The 17,225-nt window shown below is 42.9% G+C and overlaps 1 protein-coding gene across 4 annotated transcripts in view; it reads right to left on the bottom strand.

Annotated features, from left to right (window-relative positions):
• Nucleotides 1-16,685, bottom strand: part of LOC140739813 (spindlin-1-like) — a 102,311-nt gene extending 85,626 nt beyond the window's left edge. For 2 of the 4 annotated variants that reach the window (XM_073068360.1, XM_073068364.1), the window contains exon 1: nucleotides 16,612-16,685. The gene's annotated coding sequence lies outside the window, so the exon portion shown is untranslated. The remainder of the gene's footprint in view (nucleotides 1-16,611) is intronic. The other 2 variants (XM_073068362.1, XM_073068363.1) reach the window with 2 other exon arrangements.
• Nucleotides 16,686-17,225: the final 540 nt, after the last annotated feature.

Genomic DNA, 17,225 nt, shown 5'->3' with positions numbered 1-17,225 from the left:
GAGCAATGAATTGATTAAGAGCATAGATCTGGCGGAGGATAAAGTATTGGAAAGATCCATTGCAGGCAGCAGAGATAGAATCCTGGAGATGTGGCAGCAACTGCAATAGGAACACCTATCTCATGGCGGAAAGTGTGGTGCATAGAAGGCGGTGGGTGAGGCAATGGATTATGAGTACCTGGGGGCTTCAGAGGGTCTGAATTGAGAAGCTTGAAAATGGATCTGGAAGCCATGCGACACAAGATGGCAGTGAAGACATGTTCCCAAGAAGGATACATGGCTGTGGTACCGGGTCTGGGTGGTCAGAGGGTCGGAGGGCAGCAGAGATCACAGAGGGGGAGCAGTGAGGGAGAGTTTCACAAAACTCACAAAGAGAAGATTTAAACTTCTTCAGGGTAAGCTTCCCTCAAATGTATAGTACTAGAATCACAAACATGAGAAGATCTATAGATGCTAGAAATCCAAGGCAAAACACACAACATGCTGGAGGAACTAAGCAGGTCATGCAGCATCTACAGAAATGAATAAACAGTTAATGTTTTGGGCTGAGACCCTTCAGCACGACTGGAAAAAAAGATGAGAAGTCAGAGCAAGAAGATGCAGCTATAAAAAAAGGCAAGACATTAGGAATTTGAGGAGATTTGGTATGTCACCATAAAACGCTTGCAAATTTCTACAGATGTACCATGGACAGCATTCTAAATGGCTACATCACTGTCTGGTATGGGGTAGTGGGGGGGGGGGGGCACTACTGCACAGGATCATTGAATTGTAAAATTAGTCAGCTCCACCATGGGCACTAGCCTCTGTAGTATCCAGGACATTTTCAAGGAGCGGTGCCTGAGGAAGGTGGTGTCCATCATTAAGGACTGCCACCCAGGACATGCCTTGTTCTCACTGCTACCATCGGAAAGGAGTACAGAAGCCTGAAGGCACACATTCAACGATTCAGGAACAGCTTCTTTCCCCTGCACCATCTGATTTGTGAATGGACGTTGAACCCATGAACACTACCTCACTATTTTTTAATTTCCTTTTTCTTTGCACTACTTACTTAACCATTTACTGTAATTCTCAGTATTTTCTCTATTATCATGTATTGCATTATTTCTGCTGCAAAGTTAACAAATTTCATAACAAATGCATGATAGCAAACCTGATTCAGATTCAGTACAATAACTAACTTATAATAAATATTTAATAACTCATTAAATATTATTATTGAATAATTATAACAAACTAACTTGGTTAAAACTAACTGTTGTCACAGCGATGGGGACACTTTCTCTATCGCTTCATTTGTACTAGCACTCACCTCCTTCCTCAGGAACTCCAGAAGTAACCCCCTGTATATTTTTGCTGCTCACAGCAGCAAAATTGTAGAGGAATGCCTATTCATCCAAATTTTCCAACGCCTCTTCAAATCTTCCACTGTGTTGCTCAATATCCTGTCTTGGTACCATGAGTCACAATGACATTCACGATGGAGAAACAAACCCCTAGAATATGGCTGCATATATATTTGGCACACCCACTATCAATATTTTGAATTACCTCCAGGCCTGAACTAAATCACTCTGATTAAGTTTAGTATACATTAGCATAAGAGCCGTGGGTTTGATTTTTTTTTTTGCACACTGACAATCTGTTATCTCTAAATATTCCACCCTTTTCATGCTTGGCCTCCTAGGCGGCTTGCTACTAGTGTACACTCACCTCTCAAAAGGAAGTGGTCTACTAAGCAATCTGTTCATACGTTGCTACATACTACCTACTATCCTCAGGCCACAAGTGTCTAACTGCTGTTGGTTCACAGTCTTTCAAGAAATATGCGGGTTATTGGGGCTGTAGACTGCCTTTATATAAAAAAAACAATCAAGACTTGTTCAATGAATCACATTCTTACTAAAACAGTAAAATTATATGTTAGAAAGATGTGGATGAATACCTGTTTGTTACAGTTACTCTTGCACTTTGCTTTGATGACCTTTGATTCAATTTTATTCCTACATTTCGAATGTAGAATCCAAAGTCCATAATTTATATAGTTAATGATAAGTTATGTGGAAAGGAAATCAGATTCTATGATGTCATGGCAAAAGTTTAATCACTCAATTTCCATTACTAAAACAAATTACTTAGTTACTGTCATGTTGTGTCCCTGGGAGTTTGCTATGCCACAGAATACTTCTAAGCCTAGAAGTAATCTAGCACTTAGTATTCACTATTCCAGCACTCTTGATCCGGGTTCAATTCTGCCACTGTCTGTAATAAGTTTGTATGTTCTCCCAGTGGCCGCGCAAGTTTCCCCATGGGTGCTCCAGTTTCCTCTCCCATTCAAAAGATGTAAGGGTCATCGGTTAATTTGTCACATGGGTGTAATTGGGTGGTGCAGGCTTATTGGGCCGGAAGGGCCTGTTACTGTGCTGTACCTCTAAATAAAATCTTGAGGTTGTGTATGATTCTATAGAAATGCAGATTATCTCTTCATCCAGTTAGGTTCTTTTGGGCAGATGTCCGATCAGGGAGACTGTGACGTTCCCCAGCATCTGGATTTATATTGTTCTGAGAGCACAGGGAAGGACCTTCCAGAGGTTCAAGCAAGTGACTGGTTTATCCAAATCACAAACACTCTGAGATTTGGTTGACTGTGTTACTAAATAGGTTTACTTCAGCCAAGATTTACCACAACCATAAGTGGGGTGGGGAAACTTATTTTGGGTTTTCCACCTCCAGTCATCATCTTGTGACCCTCAGCCAGAGAATGGTGTAAGAAGAAAGCAGAATTGGACTTGGATGAGTTGCTGTTTGCCCTCATCTAGTCGTCATGCAAAGGACACTTGTTGTGGTACTACACAAGCCACTACCATTTAACAGAACTATAAATCAAGAGTCACTGACCAGGTGGAAACAGAGGCAAAAATAAAACCCCTTCCCGATGGAAGCTCAACAGAGCTGTACCAAAAATCCGGCACGTAGAAAATAAAACATTCACTTCCTTTGTAGGAATATCAGCCCCAGCATTGTTCAAATAACATAACAACATTTCCTTCAAGTGACTTGACTCCAAGCTGCCAAGCCAACTATATGCATGCAATGAAACTGCAGCTGTCCCCCGATCTGTAACTCTACGTATTACATTCAGGAACAGAGTAACGAACTGACAGATTCCTGTAATTCCAGGACAGTTTTCATGATCTCTGATTGTGGCCTAGCTGTCCACTCGCTGCATTAAGCCACTAAAAATAACTCCACACAGGAACAGGGACAAGGAGAATGGCAACCACGAGGAAATCTGCAGATGCTGGAAATTCAAGCAACACACAGGACCCAAAGGGTCTCGGCCTGAAACGTCGACTGTACTTCTTCCTATAGACGCTGCCTGGCCTGCTGCATTCCACCAGCATTTTGTGTGTGTTGCAAGGAGAATGGCATTCTGTTTACCCCACAGGAAGGACTACGAACGGGCAATACCAGGCTTGCCAGTAAGCCACAAACTGTAAATTTGTGAAGGAGATGCCATTCTAGAAATATTTCCATCTGTTTGGCAATACCTTTAGTAGGAGTTCAGCCTGTATCTGATTAATCCTATGCTACGTTGGAGAACACAAATGATGCACTTTACCTTATGTTTCGATGTACATGTGATAAATAAATAAATCCGAATCTGATAAGGTTTGGAGCTGTGGTGTGCTGATCGAATAGCTGGGAGTCTGTACACAATGATGCAAAAGACAGTTGTGTACCATCCTCTAATTTAAGTCTGTGCACATGCTTCGACTGTGCACCACACTCCGACTTAAAATACCATTCTTTGATTCCCGTCTTCCACAGCCTTCAGTTACCAACTCACCTCTCTCAGCTGCACTTTCATCTCAAACTGTCTGCTTCCTTCTGACTCTCATGACATTAATTAAAAGTTCAACGTTCAAGGTCAATTTACATATATGTCATCATATACAACCCTGAGATTCATTGTCCTGTGGGCATACTTAATAAATCCACAGAATAACCATAACAGAATCTATGAAAAACAGCACCAACTTTGGCATTCAGCCAGTATGCAAAAGACAACAAACTGTGCAAATACAAAAATAAATATCAAGAACATAACATGAAGAGTCCTTGAAAGTGAGTCATTGGTTGTGGGAACATTTCAATGATGGGGTAAGTGAAATTGAGTGAAGTTATCCCCTTTGGTTCAAGAGCTTGATGATTGAGGGGTAATAACTGTTACTGGACTTGGTGGTGTGAGCTCTGAGAATCCTGCACCTTCCCCGATGGCCGCAGTGAGAAGACAGCATGTCCTGGGTGGTGGGGGTTCCTGATGATGAATGCTGTTTTCCGCGACAGCATTTTGTGTAGATGTGCTCAATAATGGGAAGGGCTTTAACTGTGATGGGCTGGGCCTTAGCCACCACTTTTTTGTAAGATTTTCTGTTCAAAGACATTGGTGTTTCCATACCAAGCTGTGATGCAGCCAGTCAATATACTCTCCACTACACAGTTACAGAAGTTTGTCAAAGTTTTAGATGCCAAGTCAAATCTTCGCAAACTCCTAAGGAAGTAGAGGTGCTCCTTCCTGCGTAATTCGACATCTGGTTTCCTTCTCCAGGTCAATAATCAGCTCCTTGGTCTTGCTGACACTGAATAAGAAGTTGTTACAACACCACTCAGCCAGATTTTCAATCTCCCTCCTATATCCTGACTCATCACTACCTCTGACATGACCAACGATAACGTTTTTGTCAGCAAACTTGAATATAGCATTGGAGCTGTGCTCATGCCTCATAGTCATGTATATAGAAAGTACAGGGGGCTAAGCACACGGCCTTGAGGTGACCTGTGCTAATGAAGATTGTGGAGGAGAGGTCATTGCCAGTCAAAATGTACTGGAGTCTGCAAGTGAGGAAATTGAGGATTCAATTGAACAAGGAGGTACTGAGGCCAAGTCTTTGAGCTTATTAGTTAGCTTTGAGGGGGTGATGGTATTGAATGCTGAGCTATTGTTGATAAAGAGCATCCTGTTGTATGCAACTTTGCTGTCCAGATGTTCCAGGGAATGAAAGCTTTCCAAAGGGTTAACATCCACGCCAGGCCATGACACACTGTAGCCAAGCTACCCAACTTAGAAAGGTCCTAAATATAAGTTCAGGTAATAAAACAGATGGGCTCAAATTGGGTTTGGATTTTAACTTTAAGCTCAAATTGACCTCTGCACCACGTACTGTAAAGTAATGAAACATGGCACTAAAGCCAAAGCTGAGATCAACTATAATATGAAGCAGCTAATGGAGGTACATGACCCACTTTTGTCCTACTCCTATATACTCACACACAATTGATGAGTCTGACAAGGCCATTGCTGGAGACACATTGTTTTATTCCAACACTGTGGCTCCACCAACACAACACAGTTCCAAGCCCAATCAGCAACAGATTAAACAACAAAAAAAACCCAACAGTAATGTTCTGAAGTCCTGCAACAGGTGGAAAGTGGTCAATTTGGTTAGACATGGATGAAGCCCATTTCAGTTCTTAAGTCGGGTCTAACTGGAGATCTTCAATAATTACAGACTCAGAGGTATGCAGTTAAAGGGAAGTTAGATAAATGCGACAAACAATCCAAGGATATGCTGATAACTGAGATAAAGGCGGCCAGTAGGAAATCTGCTTGGAAGCTTAACTACCGGAGGTCATTGGGACCAAATGAACTGTTTCTGTGCTCTAACTGTTTTGCAACTTGATGTTTTGCAAGATACCAGAGATGCAAGATTGGGATAAAGGCAAATATTGCCCAAAGTGCCAAACATAACATTCACATGCAATGTGACACTTAAGTACCCCAGAAAGACATTTTTTTACTTTTGAACCACCTGTTCAACTTGGCGTGTTTGTGGTATCCTGAAGGATGCCGCAAACTGGACTCTCGAAAATACAAGTGTGGCCCTGGCGGCCATTGCTGCAGTGGCTGGATTGGATTGTGGCTGCCTGCAAGAAGATGGATCTCCAAGTTGTACATGGTATACATAATAAATGTCCCTTGAACTTTGATCTTTAGCTTCCAGGTGCCATTACCTAGAACTGGGTTTACTAATAATGAAGGCCACTGTCCCAAAACACACCAGAGTTTATACGTTCTCCCCGTCACCACATGGGTTTCCTCCAGTTTACTCCCACAATCCAAAGACATACTGGTTGGGGTCGGTTTAACTGGTCATTGGAAAGTGCCCCGTAATTAGGCTAGGGTTAAATCAGGGGGAATTGCCAGGTGATGCAGCTCGAGGAGTCAGAGGGCGTATTAGGTACTGCATCTAAATAATATTAAAAACTTTTGCTCGGATTCATTGACCACTGATGCTACCCGAATACACTGAAGAGTATCCTGCGCATTTTTTGTTTTTTTTTCCTGACTTCCAGCAATACTTTGCTGTTGAACAATTATTAGGAATAACCTTGGTTGATCTTAACTAAATACCCACTTCTCCACACACCCCCCCCCCCCCCCACCACCCTGCCCCAACCAGCCTTACAATTTCCCATTTGGGACTTTGGATGATCTATTTTATCATCAGACTGCATCTGCACCCATCAGGTAACTTTAGGGAGTTTAAAGCTGCACAAAGAGAGTTCTAAAGCCAATCAGAGTGGAGATAATTGGATAATTCCCCCCGATAGTCAAGTTTGGTGGCTACACTGCTGTTTATGATCCAGATGGAGCTCCAGCACAGAACATATAAACAACCATTCTCCACTCACTGCATTTTTGAGAGTATTTGCTGTCGTTTGTTTCCACTGCTTTTATTTGCTGTAACACCGGCCATTTGTTCACAAGTCCCACTCCACCTTAAATTGTTATTTTAGGAATCTTATTCGATTTACCAGTACTTTCTAAACACAATCTACTAGTCTATTCCATAGTTCTTTCCCAATGCCCTGGAAAATCTGATTTCTTCATGTGCAACTTCTTCTCTCCACCATGCTTCCAGACAGCACAATCTGGAACACAACCATCTGCTGTGTGAAAAGCTTGTCCCCTGTCTCCTTTAGCTCTTTGGCCAAGTGCGGCCTACAAAAAGTGGTGAATACAGTCAATCACAGGAAAATCTAGGAGGAAGCGAAGTTAGAAAGGATGATGATGACAGTGAACAACATGACCAAAAGGTGACATTCTTCAGACAGTTCACGAAATAACTTCTTTTATTTCCTTCTTCTTTCAAATATGAGATTTGGCTACAATTGGAGCCAGTGATTTACAATTTGGTGGGGGGGTCTTTGGGCCATTTGTGCAATCTGGCACTTAGCAGACTCTGAGGAGGTTCGGTAATGTTTCAAGCGAAGTGTGCGGCCTGGAGATGCAACTTTGTTTCTCCCCAAACTCGCCGGTTAAGGTGCCGAGGAAGATTGAAATCAGCGAGGAAGAGAGCAGAAGGCAAACGAGTGCCGTCTGCCTGCGAGTGACCAGTCACTTTCTCTCTCTGCCCCACTCACACGCGACTCCTGAAAGAAGGTGCCTATGTTCGGTCGGTCTCTCTCACTCGCTGCTGCTAGAGAATGGTGCCAGAGTCTTGGGTCTTGGGCAAAGTTTGACTGACGTAGTTTGTGGACTGGACTCTGTAGTTTATGTTGTAATGTGAGTTATGGCTGCTGCTTTCTGTTGCTGTTTTGTGCATTGTTGATCAGGGTGGACTGGCTTTGCACCTGTGAACTGCACAGCACTTAACTGGACTGAACTGAACTGAAGCTGGACATTCCGAGGCTGTTATATTGACTCTGAGTTTGATGTTTTATATTCTGTGTGCAATGCTCATTTTTATGCCATTTGTGCGATTTCTTCCATTCCTTTTGCACTTTGAGGGCTTCTTCTTTGAACGAGTTTCATGGTTTTCTTTGTTTTGTGGCTCTCTGTGGGAGGAATAGTCTCAGGGTTGTATACTGTATACAGTCTTTGATAATAACTGTACTTTGAATTGTTGGATCTTTTGAAAGTCCTCCCTACCATTGAGTACATCTACAAGAACTGCTACAAGAAAGCAGCATCAGTTATCAAGGACCCCCACCATCCAAGCCATGCTCTCGCCTCACTGCTGGGAAGGAGGTACAGGAGCGTTAGGTCCCATGCCACCAGGTTAAGGAACAATTATTAACACTTAACTATCAGGCTCTTGCACCTGCATGATTAACTTCACCAACAACTCTGAACTGATTCCTTAACCTAAGGGCTCATTTTCAAAGACTACAACTCACATTCTCAATACCACTTATTTAATTAAATATGGTTATTATATTTTTATGTTCGTTATGTGCCGTGTCATATGACATAAACGATTGTGGTCCTTCCATGACCATGATTATTCTTGGCAAATTTTTCTACAGAAGTGGTTTGTCATTCCAGGCTTTCTTTTGTACTTGGACAGATTGTCTTCTTTTGCACAGTGGCTGTTTGCAAGTCTGGGTGTGTCATTTTTTAAAATTGATTCTATTGCATTTCTTTGTTCTGTGAATGCCTGCAAGAAAATGAATCTCAGGGTAGTGTATGGTGGCATATACTTTGATAATAAACTTGCTTTGAAATTTGAATTGTATTATACCTGGGTTCAAACATCAGAAACCAAAAGAAAGCAGTATGGGATTTCATGGGATAGAACTATGAATGATGCCGAATGCCGTATAACTAGTACCTTTCTCAATCCAAGGACCTGTCATCAGTTCTGTATTCTAATTTGGGAAAAATGGGGATCAAGCTACCACAGGAAGTGGTTGAAGTGAATGGCACAGATAAAGTTAGCCAAGCATATGAGAAAGTAGTGAACAGCGGGTTACGTCAATAGATTTAGGTGAGGAAAGGCAGGAAGATTCTCCAGCAGAGTATAAACACCAAATGGCTGCTTTGTGCCTATGTTCCATGTACTCCAGTGTAAAATATTTCCCAGATAACTTCCCATATATTACGTTTAGCAAGTATTCACTACAACTGCAACATGGGCATCTATGCCATTCAAATAGAGCACAACATGAAAGGTATAATCAGGCTAGTGGCTTTGATTGATTGATTGATTGATATGGTAAAACTCCTCTAAATCTGGCACACTCCGAACTTTGGTGGCACTGGGCTGTAGATTATCCAGACTATTGGGCATGATCCCAAATAATACTCCAACACTTTGAATTCACTTTTTTACAGGTTACACAGTACAATAGTATGGTAAATTTCCAATGACCCCAGTGTGCTCCATTTTAAGGGAGCACAGAAAATAGCTCAGTGATTTCCAAGGGATGTGTAGGAACTACACCACGGTGTGTTAGTGTACAAATCAGCACTGGTGATCCAGCTGATAAACCACCTGTTTGCCTGGCCATCCTTTCATCTTTGCCTAGTACAGTGACACTTCACTCTATCTTTTTTCCGAGAGTTGGGGGGGGGGGGGGGGGCTAGAAATCAAACTTACAATTTGAAATGGTCATCACATGACCAAGGAGACTGCAATCTTCTCAAGAGGGCCTCAAACCATTCATCGGGCACCATTCAGATGCCGGATTCCTGTAGTCCAGTGGTGGGCATCAACTTCCATTTGCCCCTCAGCAGTTAAACACCTGCAATCTGGCTACTGAACAGGTGAGTTTCAGGCTACTTACATTATTTAATGAGAGTTGCCACATGCATATAAATATGTATTATGGCCCAACTATATTCAAATAAATTACATACTTATTTTAATAGTATGATAACAGTATTTTGGGTAAGGTGCCAAGATAGATAGGTGTAGGGAGGGTAAAGAGGATAGCTAGAAGGTGATAGGTGAAGCCAGTTCAGTTGGAAAGATAAAGGGCCGGAGATGAAGGGATCAGATAGGAGAGGAGAGTGGACCATGGGAGAAACAGAAGAATGGAACCCAGAGGAAGGTGACAGGAAGGTGAGAAGAGGTAAGAGGCAGTGAGGAACAGAAGAATAAATTAATATTCATGCTATCAGGTTGGAGGCTACCCAGACGGAACAGAAGATGCAGACTGATCGTGGAACAAGAGGAGGCCATGGAATGACATGTCGGAATGGGAATGGGAATTGGATTTAAAACGTTTGGCAACAATTAAAATCTTGAGAATCGGAATTAAAATCTACAATCAGTGATTCAGGCACAAGGGTAGTGGCCCCTCCAAACACTAATACAGAGGCAGCATAGTAGTTAATGCAATGCTTTACAATGCTATCTGTAAGATCACAGTTCAATTCCCACCACTGTCTGGAAGGAGTTTTTATGTTCACCCATAACTGTGTGGGTTTCCTCTAGGTGTGCTAGTTTCCTTCCATATTCCAAAGACGCATGGGTTAGCGAGTTCTAGGCATTCTATGATAGCACCTGAAGTGTGGCGACACTTACAGGTCGTTCAGCACACTCCACACTAGATAGATTTGAACCAATTCATTTCACTTTCTATTCTGACGTACATGTGCCAACTAAAGCAAATCTTTTTAAACAACTTTAATCTTAAATTTTTCCTCCCATAGTGAGTGAGCTCACATTCTTCCACATTATGTTCCATATGTCCATTCACTCAAACTGTTTGAAGCCTCTCTGTATCCCCCCCTTACTCCACAGTGCAAGCCAACTTGGTATCATCAGCAAACTTTGATATGTTGAACTTGATCTCCTATCAAAATCCTATATTATCTATTCTAAGTCAGGAGTACAATTGCAGCAAAGTGCACAATAAGATGCTGAACCCTCAGTTAGACTCTTCGTCCTGGTGTCAGGTTTCAAGTCAAAATACCAACAATTCATTTCCTCCCACAGATGCTGCCTGGTCAGCTGAGTTCTTCCAGCATCTGCAGTCTCTTATGTCTCCAAGGACATTGAGCTGTTCAGGTTGACACCAAAATATTCTGCTTCCCCTGCAAATTTAGTTATAGTTCTACTATATGTAGCATATACTGTAATAGTTATTTAGGTGATAAATTCAATCTACACATTTCAATATGCTAACCACTACAAGCATTTCAGATTTACATTTGGAATGCCACTATCAGATTTTGGCTGGGAAGCTGGAGATGATTAAGTTCAATACTGATCCTTGATTTTACACAGGATAGTAAATGTAAAAATATCTATGCCCCTTCTGATTACAGACAGTAAATTCAAAGCAGATTACGAAAGACCACCGCAATCATCTTGGAATTACAGATGGAAACCACAAATATTTAAATACCGGACAAATTAAAACTGCCTTAGGCTCTGTACGTGCTTGTTGTTTCAGAGTTTCAAAAAAAAAGTAGCCTCTTAAACTTTCCCAACAGCTTAACTGGAAAAAGCACTGGCTTGTAGTAGTGAACTATTCAATTTAGAAATGCTGCTGCCCTATTTTACTCTTAAGATCTACTCACCCATTTGCTCACCTGTCAGTTCCTGGTCCAGCAAAATCTAATTTTAAAACCTTATCCGCATTGGAAGTCACTCCAACGGTTCTGTAACATCCTTGCATCCAAAAAAAAAACTACCAAGACCTCCAATCTAGAGATATGCTTTGGTGTTTTCCTCAGTGTTCATCATTCCACCAATGACAATCAGCACTTCAGAAGCCAGGAACAAAAACTCTGAAATTCCTTCTCTAAACCTCTTTTACTGCCTCCAAGCTGGTCCTTAAAACCTACAGGTCGAGCCCATTGAGCTCTTCAGGTCCTTGCCAACTCCCAGCAAGTCAATTGCATCAGTCCCATTCGCTCCCTTCCTGTTCTGCTGCATGCTCTGTCGCGTGCCCACCTTGAGATTTTTTTTGACACTTACCTACCCTAAGGCCACATTACCTTTGAGATGCTGGAGGAAACTGGCATACCCAGAGAAAATGAGCATTCCCTCCACAACTGCGTGAGAGGTCCACACATAGCCAAGGTTAGGACTGAACTGGCATACCTGAAGCGAAGAGGCAGCAGTTCCAACTCCTTACTCGCTTCCCCCAATATCTTGTGCAAAACATTGTCAACTAAGGTCTGATGATTCTCCTATGAATCATCTTGAATTCTTTATTGCACTGAAGGCACTCTATACAAATGTGCACTGCTGTCCTTTATTTGACCATCCAAGCAACATCAAGCAACAGCAAGTTGGTCAAAGTAGCAATCTCAGCACGTATGCATGGGGATGGGGAAAGGGAGCGGCGCATTTCCTGCTTGCTGCTGGGGACACATGCACGCATCACCCGAGAACAGTCCAATGCCCGCTGTTGGCCATCTCCCACTCGCTGAAGTATGAATGCTTTGGGAACAACCTCAGAACTGCCATGGGAATGGAGCTAAATCCCACCACCAGCCTGTGAAATGACAGACAAGGGGAACCGAGCACACTTGGCAAAGGATAGGAAAAGGAAAGTAATGAACTTGAATTCATTATGATCTTATATAACCTTGAAAAATGAAGGTGTTCTTTTACTTTAAGGTGACAGGCGTGTGTGGCCCAATGAGTCCACACAGCCCAATTACTCCCACGTGGTCAATTTAACCTATTAACCTATACATCTTTTGGAATGTGAGGGGAAACCGGAGCACCTAAAGGAACCACGCGATCACTGAAAGCATGTACAAAACTCCTTACAAACAGCAGTGGAATGGAAACCAGGTCACAGGCACCCTAATAACAGTATGTTAATCACTACAGTACCGAGCCGCCCCTTGCTCTTGCAAAATGTATTTTTTGAACTCCAATGTCGTAATGATAGTGAATCAAGGTCTAGTTGTACAAAGAGATCCAACGACAACAACTGACATTTAAATGGCGCTTTAGCATAACAAGTTAAACCAGAACTCGCCATAAGACTATCAGTTGAAAGTCACCACATATGGGACAGTAAGAGTGAGTGAAACCTTGTTCAAAGAGTTGCCTAACACAGATTATCTTAAAGAAGGAAGGTGAAAGGGTTTAGGAAGTGAATTCCTTATTCAAAGTTTGGCAGCTGAGGCACAGCTCCAAATGGTAGAAAGATGAAAGAGCCAGGAGTGAAGGAGTGCAGATGTCCTGGAGGTCTATAGGAGTAGGATAAGCAGCCAGATAAGGATGTTTTAGTTACGCTGGTTAAGAATTCTACATGGATTGAAATAACTGCATGAAACTGCAACAAAAAAGACTTGAAATTGGAAATATCTCCAACTTACCCATCCTCAGAAAAACTGGCTGCAGTAGTTTACAGTTCACTTACCAAAAAGCAAATGGAAATGTAGCTTGAATGCATAAGCTTTGCATATAACCTGATCAACTGGAAGTGCTCTTTTTATTTCATTTAGATACTGCATAGTAACAGGGCTGCATCACCTAATTACACCTCTGTAATCATAGGAGCTTCTGCTGTGAACTCAAAAGTACACTTCCTTGTAGATCCTTTTTAAATAATGATGACCTGGCCTGTTGAATAACAGTTATGCTATATTTAATTCCCTCAATTCTTGGTTCCTCTTTTTGAATTGTCTAATGATTCAATAGTATCCCTTTGCTCCATTGTTTCAACTGTTCAATAAAAATACTGTTTTGAGCTCAAAATGGACGTCAGATTATCAGCAACACACACAAAATGCTGGAGGAACTCAGCGGGTCAGACAGCCTCTATGGAAAAGAGTAAATAGTCGACATTTCGGGCTGAGGTCCTTCTCAGGACTGATAAGGAAGGGGGAAGATGCCAGAATAAAAAGGTGGGGGAGGGGAAAGAAGCTAGGAGTGATAGGAGAAGCCAAATGGGTGAGAAAGGTCAAGGTCTGGAGAAGAAAGGATCTGATAGTAGAGGAGAGTGGACAATAGGAGAAAGGTAAGGAGGGGACCCAGGGGGAAGTAATAGGCAGGTGAGAAGTGAAAGTTCAGAGTGGGGAATAGAGGAGTGGGTGGGGGAGGGGATAAATTTGTTCACCAGAAGGAGGAATCAATATCCATGCCATCAGGTTGGAGGCTACCCGGTGGAATACAAGGCATTGCTCCTCCTCCCCGAGGGTGGCCTCATCTTGGCACAAAAAGAGACTGTAGATTGACCCGTCAGAACGGGAACAGGAATTGGAATTAAAATGTTTGGCCATTGGGAAGTTCAGCTTCTGATGGACGGTGTGGAGGTGCTCAACAAAGCGGTCCCCCAATTTACGACAGGTCTCACCAATGGAGAGGAGGCCGCATCAGGAGCACCAGACATTATGGACCCACTCCAGCAGATTCACAGGTGAAGTGTTGCCTCATCTGGATGGACTGTTTGGGGCCCTGAATGGAGGTGAGGGAGGAATTGTATAGGCAGGTGTAGCACTTAAGCCGCTTGCAGGGATAAGTACCTAGAGGAAGGGATGAATGGTCAAGGGAATCGCAGAGGGAGTGATCCTGGGGAGAGCGGATGGCAGGGTGAGATAGCGATGTGCTTCGTGGTAGAATCCCTTTGGAGGTGGCAGAAGCTGTGGAAGATGATGTGTTGCATGTGGAGGCAGATGGAGTGGCAGGCAAGGACAAGATGTTAGCTGACAAAACACAGCAGAGATGCACCATCCTGATGGATTAACTTCTAGTGCGGTATCACATTCTTACGTAATTAGTACCGCTCCGAAAATGCAACTGAAAAATCTTAGGGCCAACACTTTGCAGTAATCTCAGAAATGACACTGCAGAGTCAACCCAGAGGCATAACAACGGTACACTAGGCAATCTAATTTACTCCCCACTTTCAATAGAAAACCAAGGGTGTGCCACAGCTCCAGGGTGTTGTTCTCCAAACCAAGACTCAGGAATAACGGAGGTCCTATGTGACTATTTTATTTTAAAAGCAGCAAATTTCTCTCTGATATCCTACCCACTATTCACTCTGGTTTCCTCTCACGCTCCAAAGACCTACCGGCTAGTAGGTTAATTGGTCATTGTAAATTGTCTTGTGATTAGGCTATAATAACTTATCAATAGAGCATTTTGCATACAGATGTAGCTCAAAGTGCTTTACAATGGGATAAAGTGCAAACCTGGAGATAAAATTAAAAAATAAACATGAAAATAAAAGACAAAAAGTTAAAAGTGAGGTTAAATAAATACATTTTGAGCTGGCATTTAAACATGTCAACCGAATCGTCATCCCTTGTAGTTTAAGGTATTGAATTCCACAGTTTGGGCTAGGGTTAAAAAGGTGGGTTGCTGTTCTGTGCTACATCGCTAAAATATTTAAAAAATTATTTGATAAGCAGCACATTGTTGTTTGCAGGATTCTTGGACAAATTGGCTGCTCTGTTTCCCATATGAAATTTCACTAGATATAATGGTTTAGAAATCTCCAAAGGGATACCAAGGACTCTGTATGTTTACCTGTAATGGATTATTATTTATTACTGCACGACATACATAACAAAGACAACCACTGGAAATGCACGATACTCGTTATCTGAATCTCTGGCCTATTAAGTCTGCCCCATAAACCAATGCCAAATGGGGAGGGGGGCTATGGAGAGGAGCGGCGCCGGTCTGCAACGTCAGGAGCTGGTGCTAAGAACCCCTTAGAAATGCGTCTGCTCAGCGTCACCGTCACCATGGTGAACTGGAACCAAGGATTCCACCAGAGAGCTCACTTTTTCCTACCCCCTAAACGCCCGTCAAACCCGACTGTCGTTGCCGGGTAAACGCCGCGACTTGGGCCAATTCACAAAACGAAATCTGCGTGCCAAAACTGAATGCAAGCATCGTTTGCACAGAAACCGTACTGTTATGCAAAGCGGCGCAAATAATTCATTCTTGACCATGTCTTTTGTCTCAAGAAATGATGTCACTCCTTCAAAGCCAAGCAGGCGAGATCCAAATTTCCAAACTGTGTAGCCCGTAGCAAGCGAACAATTCAAACGATCATAATAGGATCAACTTATAACCCTCCTCCCCTTCCTCTGGCAATTCTGCGATCAGACAGAAAGACAAACAACGTTCCGTCGTCACACCAGCTTCAGAAGACAGGCAGAGGCAGACAAAAAAAAATACATGAGTCAGGAAGACTGGCAGAGAGATGTTTAGTGTCGACTTCCATTATACGACGAAATTGCTCAAACAATAGTCTTGGCGGGGCGGGACAGACAAATATAAATAAGCAGCAGCTAAGCCACAGGGCCAGACGCATTAAAATCACGTGGGGGGATGGGAAAGAGAAGAGGGCACTGCACCAGATTCGTCCGCAAATACACGCTGGCACCAACCAGCAGCCCGGAGTCCGGGCACCGAGGTAAAGGACAGAATCCCCCGCTCGACACAATGTATCCCTTTCCCCCCTTCACAACACACAGACACCAGAAACTGATACACTAGCAGCGGCAGTGAGTGCCGCCCCAAGCATCTCCAAGCCTTGGGTTTCGTTCCATGCACATTCTTCGGATTTTTCCATCCTCCCTTCTCCCTCTGCCAATTTGGCTGGGGAGGAAGGAGCATACAGAGAGAGGGGGAAAAAAAACCTGACATGAAGGAAGCAGTCACAAAGGGCCAGACATTTTGAAGCCCGACAGCAAAGAATGTTTCTTTAAATTAATCCAACAGGAGAATGCAGTTTCCCCTTTGGTAAATGGGGCGGCATTTGTTCATTAAAGACAGTACAGCGATGAGAAAGCGTGAAATGGAAGAGAGAGAATTGCAATCTTTTTACCTGCAGTTTCTGACGCCGCCTCACGCATTCATTTTAGATCGCGCAAAAAAAAACACCCAGAACCCCAGGGCCTCACGCAGACGGAAAACTTAGGGCGAGTGGGCATGCGCGGGAGCGCACGGGGCGCTGAGAATTGTAGTTTCTTGTACTCACTGAGGGTCAGGGATGTGTTCCTGGGTTATGAAGATGACGTGATTTTCATTGGAGGAGATGGGTTTATTCTAAGACAGGGTTCAGGTTTTCAGAATCTCTCTAAATATTTTACTTCGTCGTCAATGAACAAAAACAGCTGGGAAAGGCATGTTGCTGGAAGTCATGAAACTCCGGGTTACTGAAGTGTTCTGAAGCCGACAAACTGAAGTCACTTAGGAGAGGCAACGATCAATTGGTACAGAACAGCTCCCACAAGTAGCAACAGTGACAATTACTGGATAATGTGTTTTCAATATGGTGCTGAAGGATGTGTACTTGTTCATCACTTGTTACCAAGTACTGTAAACTTTGACTATAGTGTTGCAAAATGTACAGAATGGCCAATTAGATCAGTCTGGGCTCGAATATTCCTTTCACAGAGATGGCAGAGGTGAATGGGCAGTAAGGAAAGGCAATTGCTT

This window comes from Hemitrygon akajei, chromosome 16, assembly GCF_048418815.1.
Source record: "Hemitrygon akajei chromosome 16, sHemAka1.3, whole genome shotgun sequence".
Taxonomy (NCBI): domain Eukaryota; kingdom Metazoa; phylum Chordata; class Chondrichthyes; order Myliobatiformes; family Dasyatidae; genus Hemitrygon; species Hemitrygon akajei.
Note: the sequence above shows the minus strand (reverse complement) of the source record. Positions and strands in the feature narration are given on the sequence as shown.